Raw genomic sequence first — 8,105 nt, forward strand, 5'->3', positions numbered from 1 at the left:
AGAAAAAAACACAAACTAATTCTATTGCATCCAAATGCAAGCAATACCCAACATGGTGTCTTTTGCTGCCCAAATCGTTTTTGCATGTTTTTTTCTAGTACGTGTTTGGGCCTGAAAATTACTTAACCCCCCCCCCCCCAAAAAACAAAAAACACATTGTCTGAAAGAAGAGACCCTGGGGAATGAAATGATTTTGGTGCCAATATTTGATGTCACACAATATTAGTGCAAAAGTGTATTAGGAGCAGTATTACACTACATTTGATTATGGGGCTCACAAACACAATACAGTGCCTGTTTTTTTTCTGGTTAAATATGAAAAATGAGGTCGTGCTGAGTAAATAGATACCCAACATGTCAAGCTTTAACCGCTTTAGCTCCGCCCCATAGCAGAAATACTGCAACAGGGTGGCAGCTGTGCCCAAAATCTTGTATATATATATATGTGATTTTGAATCTCTGGGTAGGGGGCGCTCAACCTACCCACACCACCATTCGCGGCTGTGGCTGTCAATCACCATGTCGCGGATGGTGATTACTCACCAGCGCCCAGTAATTGCCAAGGGGGGGGGAGAACTGTTAGAGTTCTCCTCCAGCTCCTGCACAGCACAGCACAGCCATCCAATGCAGTGTGCTTCCAGTGAAGCACAAACACAGAAAATTATGTAAAACAGCACACAGTTAACCCTTTAATCGCCCATGTTAACCCCTTCCTGCCCAGTGCCATTAGTACAGTGTCAGTGCTTTTTATTAGCACCGATCACTGTATTGGTGTCACTGGGGATGTCAGTGACACCAAGTCAGTTCCCCCCCAGTGTCAGAGTGCCCGCCGCAGTCCCGCTATAAGTCGCTGATCGCCGCCATTACTAGTAAAAATAAATTTTAAAAAAACAGTATATCTACTGCCATTTGTAGACGCTATAACTTTTACGTAAACCAATTAATTTACACGTATTGGGATTTTTTTTTTAGCAAAGACATGGAGCAGAATATGTTTTGGCCTAAACTTATGACAAGATTTGATTTTTTAAATTTTTTTACTGGACATGTTTAATAGCAAAAAGTCACAAATATTGTTTTTTTTTCTCAAAATTGTCGGTCTTTTTTTGTTTATAGTGCAAAAAAATACAAAATGCACAGGCGATCAAATACCACCAAAAAAAAGCTCTATTCATGGGAAAAAAAAGGACATAAATTTAATTTGGGTGCAGCGTTGCATGACCGCGCAATTGTCATTTAATGTAATGCAGCGCCGCAGCACAAAAATGGCCTGGTCGGGAAGGGGGGGAAATCCTCTGGAGGGCAAGGGGTTAAACCGTAAGCACCCGTGAAACGTTAACAAACTCTGGTACCTATATTATCCATAGGTGACTCTCTAAAAGTCCCTACAGGTCATCAGTTTAGAGTTAACCATGAATATTGGGCTTCTAATTATTGCTCTCACTCAGTAGGTATCAACACACTCAACATTTTCCTACGTATGTAAGTGGGGTTTGAAGGCGTTTTTTCAGGAGGATGTTTTATGTACTTGGGTGTACTTCATTTTTATCCACTTTTTTTCCCCACTAAACATTGTTTTTTATCACATAGGGGACAAAAGTCCCCTATGTGATACTTCTTTTTTGTGACAGGTTCAAATTTACGAGACATCAAGGGTCTATTATACCCCTGATGTCTCACCTGCCCTCCATTGAAGCTAACAGAGCATTCACATTCACAGTGGTCAGGGAAAGTGACATCAGGACTTGGAAATGATGTTATACATGTTGCTTCTGGGTTCTTACTAGGTGGTTGAGAACATCAGCAAATGCATGTTCAATGGTCTCCGTCTCCTTACCAGGCAGCCCCCACCATGGCGTTACAGGTCCGCCTTTTGAAGCATGAAGTCTGGGAAACATGGCGGGAGCTTATAGCCCATCTGACAGTCAATAGTTGAAAAGTGCAGGGAAAGGATTACAGCCCAACTACGATGATTTTTTCAGCTTTGGTTGGAGAGGAGAATGGTTATAGCCTCTATCAGATTATTATATGTCTGTGTCTCCACTGGGCTGATTTCCTTCACTTAATGTTCTTTCTGATACCCAATGGGTGGAAATGCCCCAACATAGACCCAAACTGGGTTTTTTACCCTTTCCTACTCCATCCAAGCCTAAAATATGTTCTTGCTGGAATCCAACTTTATTTTCCTTTAGTTACACTAATAAACAAAACCTATAATGGAGTCCAAAAAGCAGTATGGACTACACTGCTCAAAAAAATGAAAGGAAGAATTTTGAAAATCCATCAGATCTCAATGGGGTGAAATCTCCTACTAGATCTCTATACTGACATGGACGGGGTAATGTGTTAGGAACGTAAGGATGCCCCATCGTTTGATGGAAATGAAAATGATCGACCTACAGAGGACTGAATGCAAAGACACCCCGAAAATCAAAGTGAAGAAATGATGCAGCAGGCGAGTCCATTTTGCTGAAATTTCATTGCAGCAACTCAGAATGGTCCTCAGTAGTTTGTATGGCCCCCATGTGCTTGTATGCATGCTTACAACGTCGGGGCATGCTCCTAATGAGACCACGGATGGTGTCCTGGGGGATTACCTCCCAGAGCTTCTGGACAGTCTGAGGTGCCACCTGGCAGCGACGGATGGACCAAAACATGATATCCCAGACGTGTTCTATTGGATTTAGGTCAGGCGAGCGTGGGGGCCATTCAATGGCATCAATTCCTTCATCCTCCAGGAACTGCCTGCATACTCTCTCCACATGAGGCGGGGCATTGTCCTGCACCAGGAGGAACCCAGGACCCACTGCACCAGCCTAGGGTCTGACAATGGGTCCAAGGATTTCATCCCGATACCTAATGGCAGTAAGGGTGCCATTGTCTAGCCTGTAGAGGTCTGTGCATCCCTCCATGGATATGCCTCCCCAAACCATCACTGACCCACCACCAAAACGGTCATGCTGAACGATGTGACAGGCAGCAGGACGTTCTCCATGGCTTCTCCAGACCCTTTCACGTCTGTCACATATGCTCAGTGTGAACCTGTTCACATCTGTGAAAAGCACAGGGTGCCAGTGGTGGACCTGCCAATTCTGGTGTTCAATGGCAAATGCCAATCAAGCTCTATGGTGTCGGGCAGTGAGCACAGGGCCCACTAAAGGATGTCGGGCCCTCAGGCCACCCTAATGAATTCTATTTCTGATTGTTTAGTCAGAGACATTCACACCAGTGGCCTGCTGGAGGTCATTTTGTAGGGCTCTGGCAGTGTTCATCCTGTTCCTCCTTGCACAAAGGAGCAGATACCGGTCCTGCTGATGGGTTAAGGACCTTCTACGGCCCTGTCCAGCTCTCCTAGAGTAACTGCCTGTCTCCTGGAATCTCCTCCATGCCCTTCTGGCAATAGCACATATTGATGTGCCATCCTGGAGGAGTTGGTCTGCCTGTGCAACCTCTGTAGGGTCCATGTATGGCCTCATGCTACCAGTAGTGACACTGACCCTAGACAATTGCAAAACTATTGAAATACAGTCAGAAAAGATGAGAAGGGAAAAAAATATCAGTGGCCTCCACCTGTAAAACCATTCCTGTTTTGGAGGTTGTCTCATTGTTGCCCATCTAGTGCACCTGTTGTTAATTTCATTAGCACCAAAGCAGTTGAAACTGATTAACAACTCCCCTGCGACTTACCTGACCAGATCGATATCCCAGGAGTTTCATTGACTTGATGCTAGACTTGGATTACAAAGCCTTCCTTTCATTTTTTTGAGCAGTGTATAAGTTTATTATCTGTGTCTGTTTCAGAGAGGAGAGGATCCTGTACAGATCACATGACCACCTTAGCAAGAATGGAGAAAAATCAAAGTCCCGTAACTGGGAGGATATTAAACCTCACCCTGGAGATCATCTACCGGCTGACTGGAGAGGTGAGGAGGATTCTGGGAGGTCACATGACATCACTCTTATCTCTGTTCATAAAACACAGAGCTGACCGGAGAGGTGAGGAGGATTCTGGGAGATCACATGACATCACTCTTATCTCTATTGATAAAACACAGACCTGACCGGAGAGATGAGGAGGATTCTGGGAGGTCACGTCATCCCTCTTATCTCTATTAATAAAACACAGACCTGACCGGAGAGGTGAGGAGGATTCTGGGAGGTCACATGACATCCCTCTTAACTCTATTAATAAAACACAGACCTGACCGGAGAGGTGAGAAGGATTCTGGGAGGTCACATGACATCGCTCTTATATCTATTAACAAAACACAGACCTGACCGGAGAGGTGAGGAGGATTCTGGGAGGTCACATGACATCACTCTTATCTCTATTAACAAAACACAGACCTGACCGGAGAGGTGAGGAGGATTCTGGGAGGTCACATGACATCACTCTTATCTCTATTAATAAAACACAAACCTGACCAGAGAGGTCAGAGAGTCCCATTACCATGCCTCCACTCACCTTCCTGACTCTAGAGAAAAATAAGCAGAAGATTCAAGATTTTAGAAGTTGCCCAAGAGATCGTTGAACTGCTGATGGGAGAGGTAAGCGGTGCCGGGAATTCTGGGACATTATCCAGTAACGCAGCGCAGTATAGCAAAAAAATGGACTGGGCAGGAAGAGGGGTAAATCCTCTGGAGGGCAAGGAGTTAAACCTCAATTTCCCCCCTGCCCTTCAAAGCGTTGGATCCACACAAACACATATCAAACACATAACAGTTTGATCCGATAATTACCTGGCCGGCACAACCAGGGAAACAGCACCAAAACCAGAACTCAGTCAGTTCCGGCTTCTTTAGTTACAGAGGAGAGGGAAGAACAGATGTTCCTCCCTCTCCTCTGTGGGCAGCCAACCGAACTACTTGCAGCCATCCCGGGCTAGCTGATGGAATAGGAGTGCCCAGGAACGGCAGTGGTGGGAGGAAGGCCCCGTTCCAAGCCCTGTAAAAGTGACCAGGTGACTGTGAAGCCGTTCAGATAACTTTTACCTGAAAGACGATTACTGGCTGTAAAAATTGAAACCAGCTACAGCCATGATCCTGGTATACCCGCTTCCCATCCTGGATGTATATATACGTACGCTGAAGTGGTTAAAATTTATAAGTTTACGGGCGGGTTGTGAGACTTCTATGGTTACCCATAGAGTTTGCAGGGGAAACCAGATGGAGAACCTGGAAATGGGCCCATGTCACGATCTAGAGCAGTGGTCTCCAAACTGCGGCACTTTGCTGGCTTTTATCTGACCCCTGGGGCACTATTTCATCCACTGTTACCAACAATTGGGCATATTTCCTCCCAATGACACCAGTGAAGGGACACAATTTCTCCCAATGACGACAGTAATAAGAAACAATTTCTTCCAATGACACCAATAATGGGATCCAGTGACACCAATAAAGGAGCGGAATTCCTCCTCAATTATGACAACGAAGGGGAACTATTTCTTCGAATGACACCAACAATGGGACCCAATGACACCAATAAAGGAGTGGAATTCCTCCTCAATGATGCCAACGAAGAGGTACTATTAATTCCAATGACACCAACGATAGGGCTCTCTGATGTCATGACCTTTTCTACTCAAAATGGCCACAATCTGGCCCCCCTAAAGTCTGAAGGACAATAAACAGTCCTTTTGTTTAAAAAGTTTGGAGATTTTGAGGACAGAAGCAGGCGACAATGCACCGTAAAGTTCCCTATGATCTTGTATGTTTAGACCAGACCGGCATCAGGGTATTTCTAACCAGACAGACCACCCCAATGTAACGTCATAGCACCACATCCCCCCTCCCCCAGTGCTAAGCTGACAGACCTCTAGGTAAACCTCTCATCTTCTAACAACCCCATCCCTTCTCAGGTGAGCAGTTCAGGTGACCCAGCCAGTCTAAAAGCCTTCGTTTTCATTTTGAGCTACAACAAAATGGCCGCCACAGTAGCCTCAAGGCTCTTGAGATACCAGGCTAAGGAAACATGGCTGCTGCTGTTTCTCGGTGTTTTGGGAAACATTCGCCCTCTAGCAACAGCTGCAAGCGTGAGCTGGTTGCTAGGCAGCGCGGAGAGCAGAGACTTCCGCCCAGTTGCTATTGTGCGTTCAACGTCTGACGGCGGCTTCCTGGTTGCTATAGCAACGCGCGTGCTCAAGCGTGCGGTTTTTAAGAGGGGCGGCCATTTTGTTGTAGCCTTGAGGGAGGAGGAGCTGCAGCCAGTGGAAGAATCCTCCTGGTGGGGGTGTGAGGCTGCAGAGGGGTTGCACAGTGAGGAGGAGGTAATAATGTCTTCTTCTTATTCTTCTATAGAAAGAGGATGGAGATGAGAGATAGGGATCCAGCTCTCTGTATGGGATGGGGGAGGTCATGTGACCTTTAGTGGCTTGTCACATGTCAAAGCATTGGCTACATGGAAGCTCTCAGGCCCTGACAGCTGGACGCTAGGGCGGTCGCCAGGTGTGCCCGTTTGGGGTTTCTGATGCCCTGTAGTTGGGCCTGTTTCATGGATAGAAGGGCGCACAACATGAACGTACCATTGTGTAGGGACCCCCCTCCCATGGTTGTTACGTGGTTTAGCCCATATTGGTCAGATTGGGGATCTGTTGTCTGTGTGGCCTCGTCGTACCGTACGCTGTCTTATGACCACGGCCACCTCGACGGGACGACTAGGAAAGCTGCAGCATGCAACAACTTCAACACACCGATGTCAACACCTTCAAGAAAACGGTACGATATGTCTCTGATCCAATCCATGTGCGAGATACATTGACTTCTCTTCAGTAAAATCTTTGGGTGAAAGAAAAGTTTGACTCCCAGGCAGCTGCCATCACTTCCTTCACCTTCAGTTTGAAGGGCAGTCTAACTGGCCAATGGCGGCACACTGATGGAGGGAGGTCAGCATCAAGCCTGCCTTGGAGGGAGGTCAGCGTCAAGCCTGCCTTGGAGGGAGGTCAGCGCCAAGCCTGTCTTCAACGCGAGCAGATTGGAGGACAACTCTGGACAATTTTATTTTTTCCAATTAGAGCTCTGACTGTCATACTCCCCTCCTCCTCATCTCTCCTCCATTTCAAGATGTCCTCAGGCTTTGAGAGTGAACATTTATCCCAGAAGACTGAAGACATACTCTGAGTACAGGGAGTCATGGTGGGAACCCTTCATAATGGGCACAGCAGGTGTTCAGACCCAGGAACTCAGCACAGGGATGGTGGGAACCCCTCATAATGGGCACAGTAGGTGTACAGACCCAGGAACTCAGCACAGGGATGGTGGGAACCCCTCATAATGTGCACAGCAGGTGTTCCAGGGACCCAGCACAGGGATGGTGGAAACCCCTCATAATGGGCACAGCAGGTGTTCCAGGAACTCAGCACAGGGATGGTGGGAACCCCTCATAATGGGCACAGCAGGTGTTCCAGGAACTCAGCACAGGGATGGTGGGAACCCCTCATAATGGGCACAGCAGGTGTTCCAGGAACTCAGCACAGGGATGATGGGAACCCCTCATAATTGGCACAGCGGGTGTACAGACCCTAGAACTCAGCACAGGGATGGTGGAAACCCCTCATAATGGGCACAGCGGGTGTACAGACCTAGAAACTAATCACAGGGATGGTGGGAATTCCTCATAATGGGCACAGCGGGTGTACAGACCCAGGAACTAATCACAGGGATGGTGGGAATTCCTCATAATGGGCACAGCGAGTGTACAGACCAAGGAACTCGGCACAGGGATGGTGGGAACCCCTCATAATGAGCACAGCAGGTGTACAGACGCAGGAACTCATCACAGGGATGGTGGGAACCCCTCATAACGGTCACAGCAGGTGTTCAGACCCAGGAACTCAGCACAGTGATGATGGGAACCCCTTATAATTGGCACAGCAGGTGTACAGACCCAGGAACTCAGCAATGGGAAACCTTCAAATTGGACAGATGTGCAGAGCCCTGTAAAAATGATCAAGTGGTCGTAGAGCTGCCCTGATCACTTTTACCTGAAAGCTGATCTTCAGCTCTAAGTATCCATACAGAGCTTTCAGCTTTAACTTCTTAAAGGACAAGTTCACCTTTCACAACATTCTGTATATTCAGGGTGTAACATGTTACAGATTCTGCTG

The 8,105-nt window shown here is 47.0% G+C and overlaps 1 protein-coding gene across 1 annotated transcript in view; it reads right to left on the reverse strand.

The window, feature by feature from the left end:
• The window catches only part of LOC149466215 (uncharacterized), a 475,763-nt gene that overhangs the window by 374,341 nt on the left and 93,317 nt on the right, over positions 1-8,105 (reverse strand). The gene's annotated exons all lie outside the window — the stretch shown is intronic.

Source organism: Staurois parvus, unplaced genomic scaffold, assembly GCF_062004578.1.
Source record: "Staurois parvus isolate SC_StPar_1 unplaced genomic scaffold, SC_StPar_1.0 ptg000132l, whole genome shotgun sequence".
NCBI classification, from domain to species: Eukaryota; Metazoa; Chordata; class Amphibia; order Anura; family Ranidae; genus Staurois; species Staurois parvus.